The sequence below is a fragment of the Ceratotherium simum genome, chromosome 36, assembly GCF_057802395.1.
Source record: "Ceratotherium simum simum isolate JZ-2026a chromosome 36, ASM5780239v1, whole genome shotgun sequence".
In the NCBI taxonomy this organism is placed as follows: Eukaryota; Metazoa; Chordata; class Mammalia; order Perissodactyla; family Rhinocerotidae; genus Ceratotherium; species Ceratotherium simum.
Window position 1 is genome coordinate 1337932 of NC_141935.1, and position 8733 is coordinate 1346664.

An 8733-nucleotide genomic window follows, 5' to 3' on the forward strand; every position below is an offset into this window, starting at 1 on the left:
CTCCCCACAGCTGGGCAGCAAGTCCTTCCTGGAAGGGGGTTGGAGCCGTGCATCTCCGTGTCCACACAGCCGGCTCCTCCTGTCGCTGGGGTTCACTTCTCCATGTGTGTGTGGGCAGCAACTCCAGGATCCTGTGGGCCTTCCTTCCTGAGGGGACACTTGGTAGAGGGGGCGGTGGGACAGTGCTGGCTGCTGCTGCTGGTCTCAGGGCTGCAAGAGATGCTCACCTTCTCCCCTCCAACGTCCATTCCAAATCCCCTCCCTCCTGCCAGTAGCAGGCTGGCCTCCGAGGCTCACTTGGTAGAGTGGCCCCGGGGTCACGGTCATCACGCCCTTCACAGACTGGGGTCACTGCCCTCATCCCTTTATAGTCGCACTCACCCCTCTCGACACTGCATTCCTGTGGTCTTGGTCAGCAGAGTGTCCTCCAGGCCTTCCCTTGGAACCTAGTCTATCCATTTCAGCATTGATTCCTGTACTGCATTTCATTCAGCATGGATGATGATTTCTTCCATGCTTCTAGAAGCCATCATTGTACCAAGTTCACACCATCTCCTGAGGTTCTTGCCAGGACACTAAATCCCATATCTCAGGAGAGCTCCAAAAGTCAATAAACTCTTCCTATCCAGTTTCATGTCCCAGCCCCTTGATCAAGCATCCTCAGAATCTAGTTCCAGGCAAACCCCTGACCCAGCCAATATTTGCTCAGCGGTTCTTGCTGCTCATCTGGAACATAGTCTCTTTTCTTTGTCATTAGGCCCAGCACCTCCCCAGGTGGGTTACAACGAGACCTAAAGGCCCAGTGGCCAGAAGAGGAGGTGGGTGGGTCCTGATGTGGGGCAAGCTGTCTTGCTGGGGAGAGGCCTTTACGTTGCCTTCACGTCGGGGAGGCCGTGCTAGCTCTTAATACAGAGAGATGGACCACACCTGCAGGTTCAGGGGAGCCTGGGGCAGTACCATCTCTGAGGACCTTCACTCGATGTCTCTATCCACAGATGTCTCCCTGCTACTTGTCAGGGGCGCAGATTTCCCTAACTAGGGCTCTGACTTTGGTATAACAGACCCGCCCAGGCTGAATATTTAACCGGCTTTGAAATCCAGATGCTCTGACTATTAAGTCCTAGACCTAGCCTTCGTTCCCTGGGCTGTCCCCTGCACACCCAAGAGGCCCGCTGACCATCACTTCTGACTTTCCAGTGCCTGTTACCTCTCAGCTCTTCCCTATTTTCTTACAGCATCAGCAGACTAGCAGCAGCCTTTCCAACATCTTCTCCTGAAGGATGCCACGTCCCCGACACCTGTCAACTCCTGGTTTGTTGCACCCTCCGGTGCATTCTCTGCCCCCACACAACATCTTGATTTCCCACCAGTGAGTTTTACTGATGCTACCTTGTCCCAAGGGCTCTCTGTGCTCTGCCTACCACGGTGACAGGCCTTCATTGTCAGTGGGCAGGGAGGATTCCCACTCCCAAGCCCCCCCTCATCTCTTGCTTTCTTGGGCCACTCCCAGCTGGGTTCTCTGGAAGCAAATGGGGACACAGAGGTGGAGTGTGAGAAATGTATTAGGGTCAACACTTCCCAAGGAGGGTGAGGAGCGGGCCTGGGCAGAGGGAGTTGCACTGTGGTGCAGCCAGCGGGAGCCCTGGAGGGAGTACCGCCTGGCAGAGTTGTCGCACTGGGCTGAGAGGGCGGAGTTCATAGCCCATCTTGCTCCGGATCTGGATCCGGCCGCCCCGAGAAGGGGTGACCTCGGGCTCTCTGAAGCCGAGGCCGACCCAGACAGAGCTGACAACTGGGAGTGCCGGTGACCTCACTCCCCACATCCGGGCAGCAGGTTCTTTCCTGAAGGGGGATCAGGCAGCACCTCTCTGCATCTACCATGGAGCAGTTTAACGTTCATTCATTCAACAAACATTATCTGCCAGGCACTGCTAGGTGCTGCAGACACAGCGGAGGGGAGACAAGCTTCTCTCTCTCTCTCTGTCTCTCTCTCTCGTGGAGCCCTGTGACTAACAGACTGTTTAACTAGGGAACATTCTTCTCCTATCGATTGTGACGGGTCTGCTGTAACGTGTGAAAGAATGAGGGTACACCTCATGGAGTGCGGCTTCGGCAATTATTGCTTTAAACAGCTTTACTGAGATGTGACTCACATACCGCATAATTCACCTATTTAAAGTATACAATTCAATGGTTTTTAATATATTCATAGAGTTATACAACCATTACCACAATCAATTTTAGAACATTATCATCACTCTAAAAAGACCCCCCATGCAAATTAGCAGTCATGCCACGTTTTCCCCCAACTACCCCACTGCCACCCTAGGCAAGCACTAATCTACTTTGTGTCTCTATATATTTGCCTATTCTGGACCTTTCATACAAATGGAATGATACACTATGTAGTCTTCTGTGACTGGCTTCTTTCATTTAGCATCATGCTTTCAAGGTTCCTCCATGTTGGAGCATGGATCAGCACTCCATTCATTTTCGTGGTTGAATACTATCCCACTGTATGGATACAGCACATTCTGTTCATCGGTTGAAGGATTGGTGCCTATTATGAGTGATGCTGCTACGACCTTTCGTGCACGAGTTCTTGTGTGGACATGTTTTCAGACTCTTGCCTAGGAGTGGAATTGCTGGTCGCGTGATAACTCTATGTTTAACATTTTGAGAAACTGCCAGACTGTTTTCCAAGGTGACTGCACTATTTGACAATCCCACCAGCAGTATACGAGAGTTCCAATTCCTCCACATCCTTGCCAACACTTGTTATTGTCTGTCTATTTGATAATGGCCATCCTAATGGGTGTAAAGTTGTGTCTCGTTGTTGTTTTGACTTGCATTTCCCTGATGCCTAAAGATGTAAGCATCTTTTCACATGCTTATTGACAGCCTCAATAATTTTAGCTTGGAATTAAAATGGTCTGGATCAGGGATTTTCACACTTGCTTGAGCCTTAGAACTCTTTCTTCAGACGAGAGGTTACAGGAGAGTCTAATATACAAAACAAAGAAACCCAGAGCTGGGGATCCGGGTGCGTGGAGGGGTGAGAGGGAACCATGGCTTGAGCCGCTCTGCCCAGCGTCTCTCCAGAGCCTGCCCCCCACAGTGATGCCCCAACACTAAGAACTTGGGACAGTAAAGCGAGAACCCACTAATTAGGGCAACATCACAGGATAACTGATAAGACTGGGTGGTAAACACAGAAGCATCCCTACTGGCGCCTTGAGAGACCCCAACCCTGAGCTCGCCTGGCCAACCCGCGCCAGAGTTCCTGACCCAAAGACACTGAGAGACAATGAACGTTTATTGTTGTTTTAAATCTCTAAGTTTGGGAATAATTTGTTATATAGCAATAGAAAACAAATGCACAAGAATAGAGTACTATGAAAAAAGAACATTTATAGAACATAAAAGAGCTCTTGGAAATTATATATATGAAAGCAGAAATAATAAACTCAATAGATAACTGGAAAATAAAGTTGAGGAAAAGTTCCAGAAAGTAGAGCTAAAAGACAGTGAGATGGAAAATAGGAGAGAAAAGGTTAGTCCTGGAGAGTCAGACTCCTGAAAAATAAGGGTTCTTAGAAGAAAGAAGAGGGAAAACAGGAGTAAGAAAATCATTACTGAAATAGTCCAGGAAAATTTCCCAAAACTGAACTGAAATACCTTTCAGTTTCCAAGTTCAAAGGGCAAGTGCCCAGGACAATGTCTACAAGACTATATAAATACACAGAGCGAGAGGACCCATCCTAATAAGCAGAAATCAAAATGGTTTCAGACCCTCTTTGGTGGAGCATGGCTTCCAGTAGCTTCCTCAGAAAGAATATGTGGAAGGTAACTTTTTTGAGATTATTAATAACTGAAAATGTATATTCCACTCTCACTCTTGGTTAATAGTTTGGGTAGGTATAGAATTCCAAGTAGGAAATATTTTTCCTTCAAAAGAGCCTTTTGAAAACATTTTGCCTACTCCATGGAGAATGTTTGCAGGGAGCAAAGGATGGAAGTGAGGAGACAAGCTGAGGAGTTAATGTAGTAAGTAGCCCAGGTGGGAGATGGTCATGGCTGAGACTAGGTATGAGGGGGAAGACAGAGAGCATTGGAGGATCAAGGGTAACTACTTGATTTTTGGCCCCAGCAGTCAGATGGGAGTGCCAGTTACTGTGCTAGATGAGAGGGAACACTGCGTCCACCTCACCTCTCGCCTCAGGGGCCTGGGAGGCTGAGCACGCTCCGCTGGACCCAGATGCAGGGGAAACAGTGCCCTCAGAGTTGGACCACATTTCACTGAGGCCAGAAAGCAAAGAGGGTTTGGTAGGGGCTGGGGAGAGAACGAGAGTTGAGATCAAGGGAGAGAAAGCCCCTTACACAGCAGAGATGAGCATATGGGAGGCAGGGGTGACCAGAGTGACCAAGTATAAAGCACTGTGGGTTCACCCACAGCAGACCTGGTCCACACTGGAGCTGGTGATGAGACTGGTTGGCTCCCGAGACTTTGACTGGCCCCTTGACATCCAGCCTTTGCCGGCCCACCCTGCGTCCCTTTCTCAGGAAACTGCTCATCCACTGGTGGGAATTCTCCTACTAAGACGACACCTGCCTTCCAGCGGCCCTCGCTCTGTGGTCTTTGATTTGTCCTCTGGTTGACTATAGTGCAGGGCACCCCACTTCTGTGCTTCCTCACTTCAAGCATTTGAAGCTTTTTTCCTGGTGATACCAAGAAATTCCATAAGCCACCAGCGAGAAGGATCAGTTCTACAATGGGTCCAAAAGACTGGGTCCAGATTTTTTAAAACTGTGTCACTTTGGTCTTCAAGATGCTCTTGCCACCTCAAAGGCCTTTATAGGGTCCCTCAGGTGGTCCACCATCACAGAGACTTCTCGGATACCACATCTTTCTTCTCTGTTCATGTGCCCCTTTCTCCAGGAGGACCTAATTGTTCCCTTCTTTGAATTCCCCGTAGCTCTATTCATTCATTCATTCATTTGCTTTTCATTTTTTAAATTAAGGTTTATTGAGCAACCACTATGCTCCAGACTCTGAGATTTATTAATGAGCAATAAAGACATAACTTCTCTTATACTTATCTCAGACTGTTGTATTATAGGCAATCATACATTTACTTATTCATTCAACAACTTTTACCTACTAAGTGCCAGGCCCTGTACTAAGTGCTGAGCACACAACGGTGCCTAAGACACAATTCCTGATTACTTTTGGTGGTGGAGACAAGCATACTAACCGACAATGAAACAATGTGAGCTCAGATGGATGGATGGATGGACAGATGGACAGATGGATGGATGGATGGATGGATGGATGGACAGATGGATGGATGGATAGTTAGAGGGACGGATGGATGGATGGATGGACAGATGGACAGATGGATGGATGGATGGATGGATGGATGGACAGATGGATGGATGGATAGTTAGAGGGACGGATGGATGGATGGATGGTTGGGTGGATAGACACATGGATCAGGGGAGAGAACAGAGAGAGAGAGAGAAACTGGGAGGTGGGTAGGTACAGGCTGTTGAAGAATTTATGTCCACAGCTTAGCTCCACTAGACTCTAAGCTTCTCAAGGACAGAACCCAAGCCTGGCTCAGCTTTGTCTTACGCATATGCAATGCTTCACAAGTGTTTGCTGAATTAGTATAAACTTGTCCCCAGTTGTGGCCAGAGGCATCAGGGTCTCCCTTTCAAGCCTTCTCTGCCCGCACCCCAGCTGAGGCAGACCAGACACTTTGGCTCTATTTCCCTTCAGAATGATGGGGCTCCTCCCAAATCCCCCACCCCACCCCCTCAGCTCCTCCACAAATTGACCCCTGTAGGTTTAGTGGAGTTTGTCTCTCCAGATAAAGGACTGTGCGGAAGGAAACCAGAAAAGATAGTTTCACTAGTTCGCCACCCACCTTCATTCCCCCAGGATATGTTTCCAGTGAGGACCACAGGTCCCCTGAGGTTCCCCAGGGCACCCCACTAATCTCCCTAATCTGCCCTCATGTGGAGCTGTCTTCTAGCATAACCTTAGCGTAACCTTCTAGCATAACCAGAGCAGAGCAAGGACACGCAAGTCAGCACGGTGTGACCAGCCCCACCCTCTGCAGTTACAGTTGCCCTCAGTACTACAGATGCCCAGCTGAGTGCTGTGTTGGGTTCGTGACTCGAGTCTGTTTGCAGAGTGCTGGCACTCAGCTCAGCTGGCCAACAGGGCCTATGTTCTGCTCCTTTCTCTGGCCCTTGGCCCATACAACCACACCCACCCACACACAGGGGAGGACAGCTCTGGTTACAGCAGTGTGTCTATGGTTACAGAGAGGAGAGAACTGGGTGGGAGGGCCTCGCCCCATCCCCCAGGTGGCTTGGGTGCCTGAGGAACACAGTCGGCCCTGTCTGAGGTCTCTGGGAGAGCAGTTAGGGAGTTCAGCAACCCTGGTCGTCATAGACACCAGATCTTGGGGCAGCCTCACTTCCCTTCTCCCAAGGTTCACTGTCTGGTGCCTCGTCAGGCCACTCTGGGCTTGTCCATACTTGTCCTGTGCACCTAAGTCTAGCCTCAGTGCCAGCCCAGCCTTCCCTACCTTGACCCCTAGGCCTGGGAAGAGAGTTTCCAATAGTAGCAACAATAGCGAACATTTGTCATCCGGGCTTGGGCCCATTGCTGCGTTACCATCCTCTGGATAAACGTCTGACACCACTGTGGACTCCTCTATTTCTTATGCCTCACATCTAAATTCATCAGCTAGTCCTTTCAGCTCTACCACCAAATATGATCCTAATCTGCTCATTTCTCACCATCTCCGCTGCTCCACCCGCGTCCATGGTACAATCCTCTCCACCTGCACGCTGCAAGGGCCTCCACTCTTGCTCCCAACTGTGTTCTCCACGTGGCCACCAGAGTGAGCTTTTCAAAGCATAAGCCAGATTGGGTTACTTCCCAATTTAAAGCTATGGCTTCCCATCTCCCCAAGATGACACCCCCACTCTTCACTCTGGCCTCCAAGACCTTCTGCATTCTGAGCCCTCCAGGTCTAATCTTCAGTCTCAGCGGGTACCACCGCGTGTTCATCAGCTTTAGAACGCAGCTTTTCTGTTTCTCAAAAACACCCACCTCAGGCCCACCTCCTGCTTCCGCTTCCTGCGGCTCCCTTCTTCTCCCTAGACACGCTCAGCTCAGATCTCACCTATTCAGAGCCTTCACCTGACGCCGTACCTCAGATGAGCCCCTTCCCAATCTGCCTGCCTCTCTGGCACGTCGCCCTGTCGTCTGGTCTTCAGAGCACTTACCATCACTTGAAATTATTCAGAGCTTTCTTTACTTGTTTGTCATCTGTTCCTTGCCAACTTGAATATCGGCACTGAGGGCACAAGTCTTTTCTGCCTGTTCACACCTGTATCTCCAGCATCGCAAATGAGAGATGCTCAAGAGAAACATTTTTGAGAAATGAGTGATGCTATCAATTTAGATATCTTCTCCACTCTTACACCAAACTCCAGGTCAACCAGATTTTTGTAAAATATTTGTAACAGTTGTACATGGTTAAAATGTTGTTCGGGTCTGGCCCAGTATCGTAGTGGTTAAGTTCTTGAGCTCTGCTTCAGCGGCCCAGGGTTCCGAAGATTCGAATCCCTGGTGTGGACCTACGCACCGCTTATCAAGCCATGCTGTGGCAGGCATCCCACTTATAAAGTACAGGAAGACTGGCACAGATGTTAGCCCAGGGCCAGTCTTCCTCAGCAAAAAGAGGAGGATTGCCATCAGATGTTAGCTCAGGGCTAATCTTCCTCACACACACACAAAAAGTTTATTCAGCCATAAAAAGGAATGAAGTACATGCAACAACATGGATAAACCTTGAAAACATTATGCCAAATGGAAGAAGCCCATCACAAAAGGCCATATTTTATATGATTCTGTCAATATGAAGTGTCAGAATAGGCAAACCCACAGAAACAGAAAGTTGCCAGGAACAAAGGGAGAGAGGAAGGGGCACTGACTGCTAACGGGTCTTGGGGTTTTTTTGGAGTGATGCAAGTGTTCTGGAATTAGATAGCGGTGATAATTGCACAACTCTGTGAAAATACTAAAAACACTGCACTGTACACTTTAAAAGGGTGAATTTTATGGTAAATTAAATCTCAATAAAGCTGTTATTTTTAAAAAGTAGTACACGGTTATTATATGATTCAAACAGTGCCAAAAGGGTAAAAAGAAGGAAGGAAAAATCTTGAATCTCACACCTAGAGATAACAACTGATAACCTAGTGTTGAGTATTCTCTGTGCACACAGACAGACAGACAGTTACTCCCAACGTTTTTGAGATCAAACATCTGAAGACCATGACACACTCCCTCAGGAACCTGGGCTAATGTTAGGACCAGAGCAGGACCAGAAGCAGGCTTTGCTAAGGGTTATGTCAGGATAAGGCTGTGATGATGGCGAGATGCTCTCTTGTTTAGAGACCCACCAGGCAATTGTAACATACTGAAGAATCACTGGGAATCTTACATAAATGGCATTGTATTATAGATGCTCTGCTGTCACCTGCTTTCTTCAACTTTTTTCACTTGACCCTGCATCCTGGCCAGCTCTCCATGGTAATACGTGGAGCTCCACCCAACCCTTTAACAACTGCATGATAGTCCACCGTGCAGATGCCACATGATTGACTTAACAGTCCCCTTTGGGAGGCCACATCCTCCAGGAAGGCTTT